This window comes from Lynx canadensis, chromosome B2, assembly GCF_007474595.2.
Source record: "Lynx canadensis isolate LIC74 chromosome B2, mLynCan4.pri.v2, whole genome shotgun sequence".
Taxonomy (NCBI): Eukaryota; Metazoa; Chordata; class Mammalia; order Carnivora; family Felidae; genus Lynx; species Lynx canadensis.
In genome coordinates, this window is record NC_044307.1 from 60048564 (window position 1) to 60057330 (window position 8767).

Here is an 8767-nt window from a genome sequence, read left to right on the forward strand (position 1 = left end):
ATGGTTTTTGAAATTCACTTTGATATACAAATTCTTTGGATTATAAGCATGTTTCTGGAATGAATTATTCTCACAAATCAATGTTTTATTGTAATTGGAATTATACCATATGAAGCCATTTTGGATTGGCTTATTTCATTTAGTCAAAGGCATTCAGGGTTCTTTCGGTTTTGTTTTGTTTTGTTTTGTTTTGTTTTGTTTTGTTTTTGTCATGGATTGATCATTCATTTCCTTTTAGCACTGAATAATAATCTGTTTTCTGGATATACCACAGTTTATCTATTTCCCTACTGAAGATATCTTATACTCTGAAATTTAGGCAATTATGTATAAAGCCATATTTGCGTGCAGGTTTTTGTGTGGATATAAGTGTTAAATTCCTTTGGATAAATACCTAGGAGATATTTTACTGGATTTTATGGCATGTTTAGTTTTGCAAGAATCTTCTGAATTGTCTTCTGAATTGGCTATGCCATTTTCCATTTCTACCAGCAATGAATGAATGGAAATTTTCCATTTCCACCTCCTTATTCTCACCCCATTTGGTGTTGTCAGTGCTTCAGGTTCTGGCCATTCTAATAAGTGTGTATTAGTATCTTATTGTTGCTTTAATTTGAATTTCTCTGATGACGTAGGATACAAAACTGTTTTTATATGCTCATTTGCCTCTTGCATATCTTTTGTGAAGTGTACCTTCAGGTCTTTGATCCATTTTTCAATTGGGTTGCTTTTCTGTTGTTGAGGTTTAATAGTTCATTGGACATTTTAGATGAGAGTTCATTATCAAATATATCTTTTGCAAATATTTTCTCACAGCCTGTCTTCTCACTCTCTTCACATTGTCTTCCACAGAGCAGATGTATTTTTTTAAATGAATTCCAGCTTATCCATTAGTGTAAAGCCTTGGATTGCAAATAGCTTGTCCTGTGAGTTTTCCACAAGATGAGCAAACCTTTACAATAAATTTTAACTTGATAAGTGAGTGCGATGCTGGTAGTACATGGTGCCAAACATCACATGATCACAATTGAGCTAATTTTTCTTGAAATTCACTTTGATATACAAATGCTTTGGATTACAAGCATATTTCCAGAACAAATTAGGCTCACAAACCAAGGTTTTGCTGTATTTTGTTTTATTATTTTTTATGGATTTTTTTGGTGTTATATCTAAAAAGACATTCCCATACCTAAGCTCATCTAGGTTTTATTTTTCTGTTTTCTTCTAGGGGTTTTAGAGTTTTATGTTTTAGACTTAGGTCTAAATAAAATGATGCATTTTGAGTTAGTTTTTGTGGAGGGTATTAGGTCTGTGTCTAGATTCATTTTTTGCACGTGGATGTCCAGTTGTTCCAGCACCATTTGTTGAAAAAACAATTATTTGCTCTATTTTATTGCCTTTGATCCTTTGTCAAATATCAATTGACCATATTTATGTGAGTCTATTTCTGGGACCTCAGTTGTATTCAGTTGATTTATATTGCCACACTCTCTTGTTTACTATAGTTTTATGGTAAGGCTTGACATTGAGTAATGAAGTCGTCCAACATTATTCTTCTCCTTCAATACCATTTTGGCTATCCTGGGTATTTTGCCTCTCTGTATAAAGTTTAGAATCAGTTTGTTGTAACCACAAGATAACTTTCTGGGATTTTGATTGGGATTGCATTGAATCTACAGATAAAGTTGGGAAGAACAGACATCTTGACAATATTGAGTCTTCTTATCCATGGATATGAAATATCTCTGCACTTATGTGGTTATTATTATTTTTTATTTAATTCATCAGATTTTTGCACTTGATCTTAGCCAAAAGGCCGAGAAGCGATTAATTCATCAGATTTTTGTAGTATTCTTCATATAGATCTTGCACATATTTTGTTAGATATATACATAAGCATTTTATTTGGAGGAATGGTAATTTAAATGGAATTGTTTGTTTTTAATTTCAAATTCCACTTGATTGTTCATTGTTCTTCATTGGTATATAGGAAAGCAGAACATTTATGTATATCAGCCTTGTAGTATGGAAACTTGTTATAATTGCTTATTAGTTCCAGGAGATTTTAGTTGATTATTTTTCATGTTCAACATAGATGATCATGTCATCTGTGACCAAAGACACTTTTGGTCATCTTTCACAATCTGTATGACTTTTATTTCCTTTGTCCATCAAAGACATCTTTCCCAATCTGTATGTCTTTTATTTCCCTTTCTCACTTTTTTGCATTAGCAATAAGTTCCAAATATGATGTTGAAACAGTTTAAAGAGGGAATATCCCTGCTTTTTTCCTGATCTTAATGAGAAAGCTTCAAGTTTCTCATTTTTAAGGATGACATTAGCTATAGGTTTTTTATAGATATTCTTTACCAAGATGAGGAAGTTCCCCTCTATTATTAGTTTACTGAGAGTTTTTATGGTGAATTGGTGTTGGATTTTGACAAATGTTCTTTTGGCATTTATTGATATGATCATATGATTTTTATTTTTTAGACTGTTGATATTATGGATTACATTAATTGATTTCCTTTTTTTTACATTAATTGATTTTCAAATGCTAATCTAGACTTGCATATCTGCAATAAAATCTACTTGATCATGGTATATAATTCATTTTATAGATTATTAAGACTATTTGTCAATATTTTGTTGAGGAGTTTTGTATCTATGTTCATGAGAGATATTAATTTGTACTTTTCTTCTTTAGTAACATTTTGTCTGATCTTGGTATTAGGGTGATGCTGGTCTCATACAATGAGTTAGAAATGTCCCCTCTACCTCTTTACATTGAATGAAATTATAAAGAATTGGTATAATATTTTTCTTAAATATTTTATAGAATTCACCAGTGAACATATCTTTGCCCCTTGCTTTCTGTTTTGGAATGGTATTAATTATTTATTAAATTTCTTTAATAGATAAATGCCTTTTCAGATTGTCTGTTTCTTCTGGTGTGAATTTTACCAAATTATATTTTCCAGAGAATTTCCCCATTTAATCTAGATTTTCAAATTGTGATCACAGAATTAATTGTTCATACTTTTCCTGTATTATCTTTTTAATTCCACATGATCTATACTGATGTTCGCTTCTTTCATTTCTGATATTAGAAATTTTTGTCCTTTCTGTTTTTTTTTTCTTTGTTAATCTGTCCAGAGGCACATCAAATTTATTGATCTTTTCAAGGAACTGGTTTTGGTTTTGTTAATATTCTATTTGGTTTCCTATTTTCAATTTCATTGATTTCTGATCTAAGCCAACTAATTTGGATTTAATTTGTTCTACTTCTCTCTTATTTCTCATGATAGAAGCTTAGATGATTGATTTTAGATCTTAGTTTCTAATATATCATTCAATGCTATAAATTTCGCTCTAAGCCAGCTTTCATTTTTTTTCACAAATTTGATAAATTATGTTTTCATTTTCACTTAGTTCAATACATTTTTTTAAAAAATTCTTGTAAGATTTATTTGACCTGTGTGTTACTTTGTATGTTTTTTAGTGGTTACATTCTTTGGGTTTTTCCAGTTAACTTTCTATTTATTATTGATTTCTAATAATTCCATTGTTGTATGAGAATAAGTTATTTCTATTCTTTTAAATATGTTAAGGTTTGTTTTATGTCCCAGCATGTGGTTATTTTGAGTAAAGCTCTGGTGAATTTGAGAAAAATCTGTATTCTGCTGTTGTCAGATGACACAGTCTGTGTTTAGCTATATATATATATATATATATATATATATATATATATATATATATATATATATATATACATTCAGTTGATTGATAATGTTTTTGAGTTCAACTATGTTTTTTTCTCATTTTCTGCTTAATAGATCTGTCCATTTCTGAGAGGTGTTAAAGTCTCCAACTACAATACTTGATTAATCTATTCCTTTTTGCATTTCTATTTGTCTCATATATTTTGATGCGCTTTTGTTACATATACACACTTTAGGGTTATTGGGTCTATTTGGAGGATTGACTCCATTATCCTCATGTAATGATCATCTTTATCCCTGATAACTTTCCTTAATCTGAAGTCTGCATGGTCTGAAATTAATATAGCTATTCCTGGTTTTTTTTGACTACTGCTAGCATAGTGTATTTCCCTCCTTTCACTTATGTTTAATCTATATTAGTCCTTACATTTAAAGTGGATTTCTTGTAGACAACTCATAGTTGGGTTTTGCTTTGTGATCCACTATGAAAATCTGTTTTTATTGGGTGCATTTAAACCATTGACAAAGTTATTATTGATATATTTGGATTAAAATCTACCATATTTGTTATTGTTTTCTATTGGTTGCTCTTCTTTATTATTTTAGATTTTCACTCACTTTCTGCCATTTGTGATTTTAACTGAACATTGTATATGATTCTGTTTTTCTCCATTTTTTAAAAATGCATATCTATTATACTTTTTAAAAAAATTTTCAGTGGTTGTTCTAGAGTTTGCAGTATACATTTGTAACTAATTCAAATCTACTTTCAAATAATTTGCTCCACTTCATAAGTAATTCACCTTATAATAAGAAATAATTCTAATTTATCCTTCCTATTCCTTGTATCATTGCTGTCATAATTCTACTTATACATAAGCATAGACATGGTTATGTACTTTATATGCATATATAAGAATACTTAATTGGATACACTGTTGGTATTCATATTTTAAGCAAAAACTTACCTGTTATGTCAATTAATAATTAAATAAAAGTTTTTATTTTATCTTTAGTTACTACTTCTTTGATGCTCTGCTTAAATTTGTACAGCTTTGAGTTTATGGGTGGCTCCACTGGTTAATTATCTGACTTGGGCTCAGGTCATGATCTTGTGGTTTGTGGGTTTGGGTCCTGTGTTGGGCTCTGCGCTGACAGTGGGTAGCCTGCTTGGGATTCTCTCTCTCCCTTTCTGTCTCTCTGCCCCCACCCCCAACTTGTGCTTTCTTTCTCTCTCTCAAAATAAATAAACTTAAAAAAATAAACAAGTTTCTAACTTATATTATTTTCCTTCTTTCTAAAGTTTTTATCATTTCCTGCAAACAAATTCTCTCAATTTTTGTTTGCCTAAGAAAATCTATGTCTCCTTCATTTTTGAAGGATAATTTGACAGAGCGCATAATTTTAAACTGGTGTGGTTTTGTTTTGTTTTGTTTTGTTTTGTTTTGTTTTGTTTCTCTCACTTTAAATATTTCACTGTTCTTGCTTGGTTTCTGAATAGTCAGAGGTAATTAATTCTTATCTTTATTTCTCTATAGGTGAGGTGTTCTCCACACCCTCCCCCCCACCCCAGCTTTTTGTCTTTATCATTTATATTCCATAGTTTGGAAATTACATGACTAGGAATACTTGTTTTTGTCTGTTTTGTTTATTTGCTTGCTTGGCATATATCCTTGACGATGTTCTCTGAGCTTGCCATATCTGTGGTTTGTTATCTGATATTAATTTGGGAAAATTATCAGTCATTATTGTTTCAAATATTTCTTTGGTTTCTTTTTCTTTTTCTCTTTCTTATCCTTCCAGTATTCCCATTAAACATTTGTCATACCTTTTGTGGTTGTCTCACTGTCTTTGGGTATTCAGTTGATGTTGTTATTGTTGATGAAGTTTTTGCTCTCTTTGCTTTTTTTTTTTTTTTTTTTTTGATTTTTGAGTGTTCTCTTGATACATCTTCTGGCTCAGAGATTCCTCCCTCAGCCATGTATGGTTTACTAAGTCCATCAAAGGTATTTTTATGTTTCTATTACAGATTTCTGATCTTTAGTGTTTTGTTTCCCTCTTAGGATTTCCATCTTTCTGCTTACACTGTCCATCTCTTCTTATATGCTGTTTAGTTTATCTGTTATAGCCCTTAGCATATCAGATAAATAGATAGATGATAGATAGATAGATAGATAGATAGATAATAAATGATAGATAGATAGATAGATAGATAGTTAGATATGTATCTCCCTAGTCTGATAATTCCAACATTCCTGCCATGTGTGGTTCTGATTCTTGCTCTATCTCTTCAAATTATGTGGGTTTTTGTTTGTTTTGCTTTGTTTTATTTTGTATTGTTATTTGGTATGTCTTATAATTTTTTCTTGATAGCCAGACATGACATACTGGGTAAAAGGAATTGCTATAAGTAGGGCTTTTGTTATGCAGTAGTGAGATGTGGGGTCCTTTAGTGAGCCTATGCCTTTGGACTATGAACTTCACAGAGCTTGTTAATTATTTTCTCCCTTTTAAGTTGGACAAAATGGCTAGACGGTGCTGGAGTTGGGTATTTTTATTTTCCCACCCTTAGCTCTGACTATACCCCAGGAGGTTAAGCTGATGAACTAACTACTTTCCCCTCAGAATAGGCCTTCTTACAAAAAACAGAGTTCTCTGAATGAGTTTAAAATGGTTTCTACCCTTCTCACCCCTCTAAGCAGCAGGGGATTTTTTTCTGATATTTATTGTGAGAAACTGGTAAAGAATTCAGTGGGAAATTTTTAACAATATTTTCCCCCCAACTATGGCTGCATCTGCCTGGAGTTTGTAACTCTCAGATGTGTCCCTACTGAACCTCCCACAATTCATCAGTTATAGTTCCAGATTTTCCTACCCTGGCACTGGTTTCCAGGAGGTTTCTACTCAGATGTTTCTCTTCCCTTAAGCAGCAACTCTCTGTATTTGCCCATCTGTCTCTCCAGTCTTGGGGGAAGAAGTTTGCATTGTGTCCTCCCCTGTCTTATGAATCCAAGAACAGTTGTTAATTATTTACCCTGTTCAGCTCCTTATAATGGTATGGTGATTTTCAAGGTCCTTCTATGCAGATTCAGAAAACCCTGTGGGTGTTTTATATCTATATCTCTCTCTATATATAACATCACTTATTTTCATGAAAAATAAATATCAAATTGTTTTCTCTATATTCTTATGTAAATGTTTTAATTTTTTTAATGTTTATTTAGTTTTGAGAGACACAGAGAGAGAGAGACACAGACAGAGTGCAGCAGGGGAGGGACAGAGAGAGAGGGAGACACAGAACTTGAAGCAGGCTTCAGGCTCCAAGCTGTCAACACAGAGCTGGACTGGGGGCTGGAACTCACTAACTGAGAGATCAGGACCTGAGCTGAAGTCTGACTCAATAGACTGAGCCACCCAGGAGCCCCTATTCTTATGTAAATATTAAGCAGTCTACTCTCAATTCTAACTTAAAAGGAATTTAAACTAAAAGATCTTTCTATTTAATGATTACTATCACTGCATGGAATGGATAATCTTAGTTTAAATAGCAAAATTCCTTTAATCCATAGTGCAAGTTTAAAAATAAATTTAAAGAAATAACTAGGTAAATAATTAAGTATGTAAATGACTTACAATTCAAACTCTCCAGACTACAGTTAAAACTGGAACATGTGGGAAAAGCAATAGATGACTAGATGTTTAGGTAGGTAGAGGACAGAGGGTAGCTAAATAGTTGGAAGTTAAAACAGCATTAATTATATGGGAAAAATGATATATAGTCACAGGAGAAAATAACCAGAATATTCTATCACTACACTCTTTAATCTTTACACTAAATTACATAGGTCAATATGTTTTATTTTTACAGTGTTTTAAATTTTAAATAAAACTGTTCTGCATATAAACATTTTCTACATTAATATATCAGTTGTGAAATTATGTTTTTAAAAATCACTCATGCACATTTTTTAAGGAAAAAATGATTCTGAAGTTATCAGCTCATTTTACACAAATTCCAAAACACTTCTGGGTAACAAAAAAAAAAAACGCCCAAAATAGAGCAAAACAAATTAAAATAAAAGCACAGTGTATACCTTCAAAATAAAAAGATGACAGTTTCATTATCATTTATTATTTAGGATAACCAGTTTAAATATTTAGTAAATAAGGGGTTCAGTGGTTAAAGTTTTTTATTACACAGGCAACAAGCATCATTGCTTGAGAGATTTCTTTACAATAAATAAACTAAAATTTCATATGTAATGGTAACAGAAAACATAAAAGAATGACTACAGGTTATAAATGTACACTGGATTCACCATACAGGACAAGAATTTAGGAAAGAAATTCTTGTAAATGTTTTTATTTTATAATCTTACATTCTCCTAAGATTATAATTATTTAGAATTTAACTTTACTTTGCATTACCATTAATAATGTATTAATCTGTCCTATTCATACATAATTTCATTCAGAAGAACCACTATTAAAAGGGGGTCTACACAGAAATTCTAGCTACTGTTTTGGAAAAGCATTTTTAGCTACTGTTGTGGAAAAGCATACGTGAAATGGAGGCTAGAATTGAAACCAATGCAATAAAGATTGTAAAATTTTACTTCTACATTTGAATGTGTACTATGTATCAGGCACTAGGCAATTCCCAAGAGACAAAGATTAACCCTACTTTGAGGATCTTGTGTTTTACTTGGTAGCTGGAAACATAAACAAATAATTAGTGTACCGTCTAATAAGTGATGTACAGTAGAATGAACTAACTGCTACAAGTGAAATGAACTAAAATATCCATTGACTGATTTCTACAGGATTTTCAGATTTTCAAGGCAAAAGTGATTTGAACCACTAAGTAGAGTAAACGGAAATCACTCCAGATTTATCAACCAGATAAAAGCAAAACTATCAAATTATACTGTATATGTTTGCATTAGTTTTTCAATGATGCCATAATATTCTCAAATTTAATGGAAATGCTATTTCTTAGGAAAAATAATATTATAAATATTATATTATATATAGTTATATATAAT

At 31.2% G+C, this 8767-nt stretch overlaps 1 pseudogene; it reads right to left on the bottom strand.

Moving 5' to 3' along the window:
• Positions 1-1667: 1667 nt before the first annotated feature.
• On the bottom strand, positions 1668-1828 carry LOC115515179 (annotated as a pseudogene).
• Positions 1829-8767: the final 6939 nt, after the last annotated feature.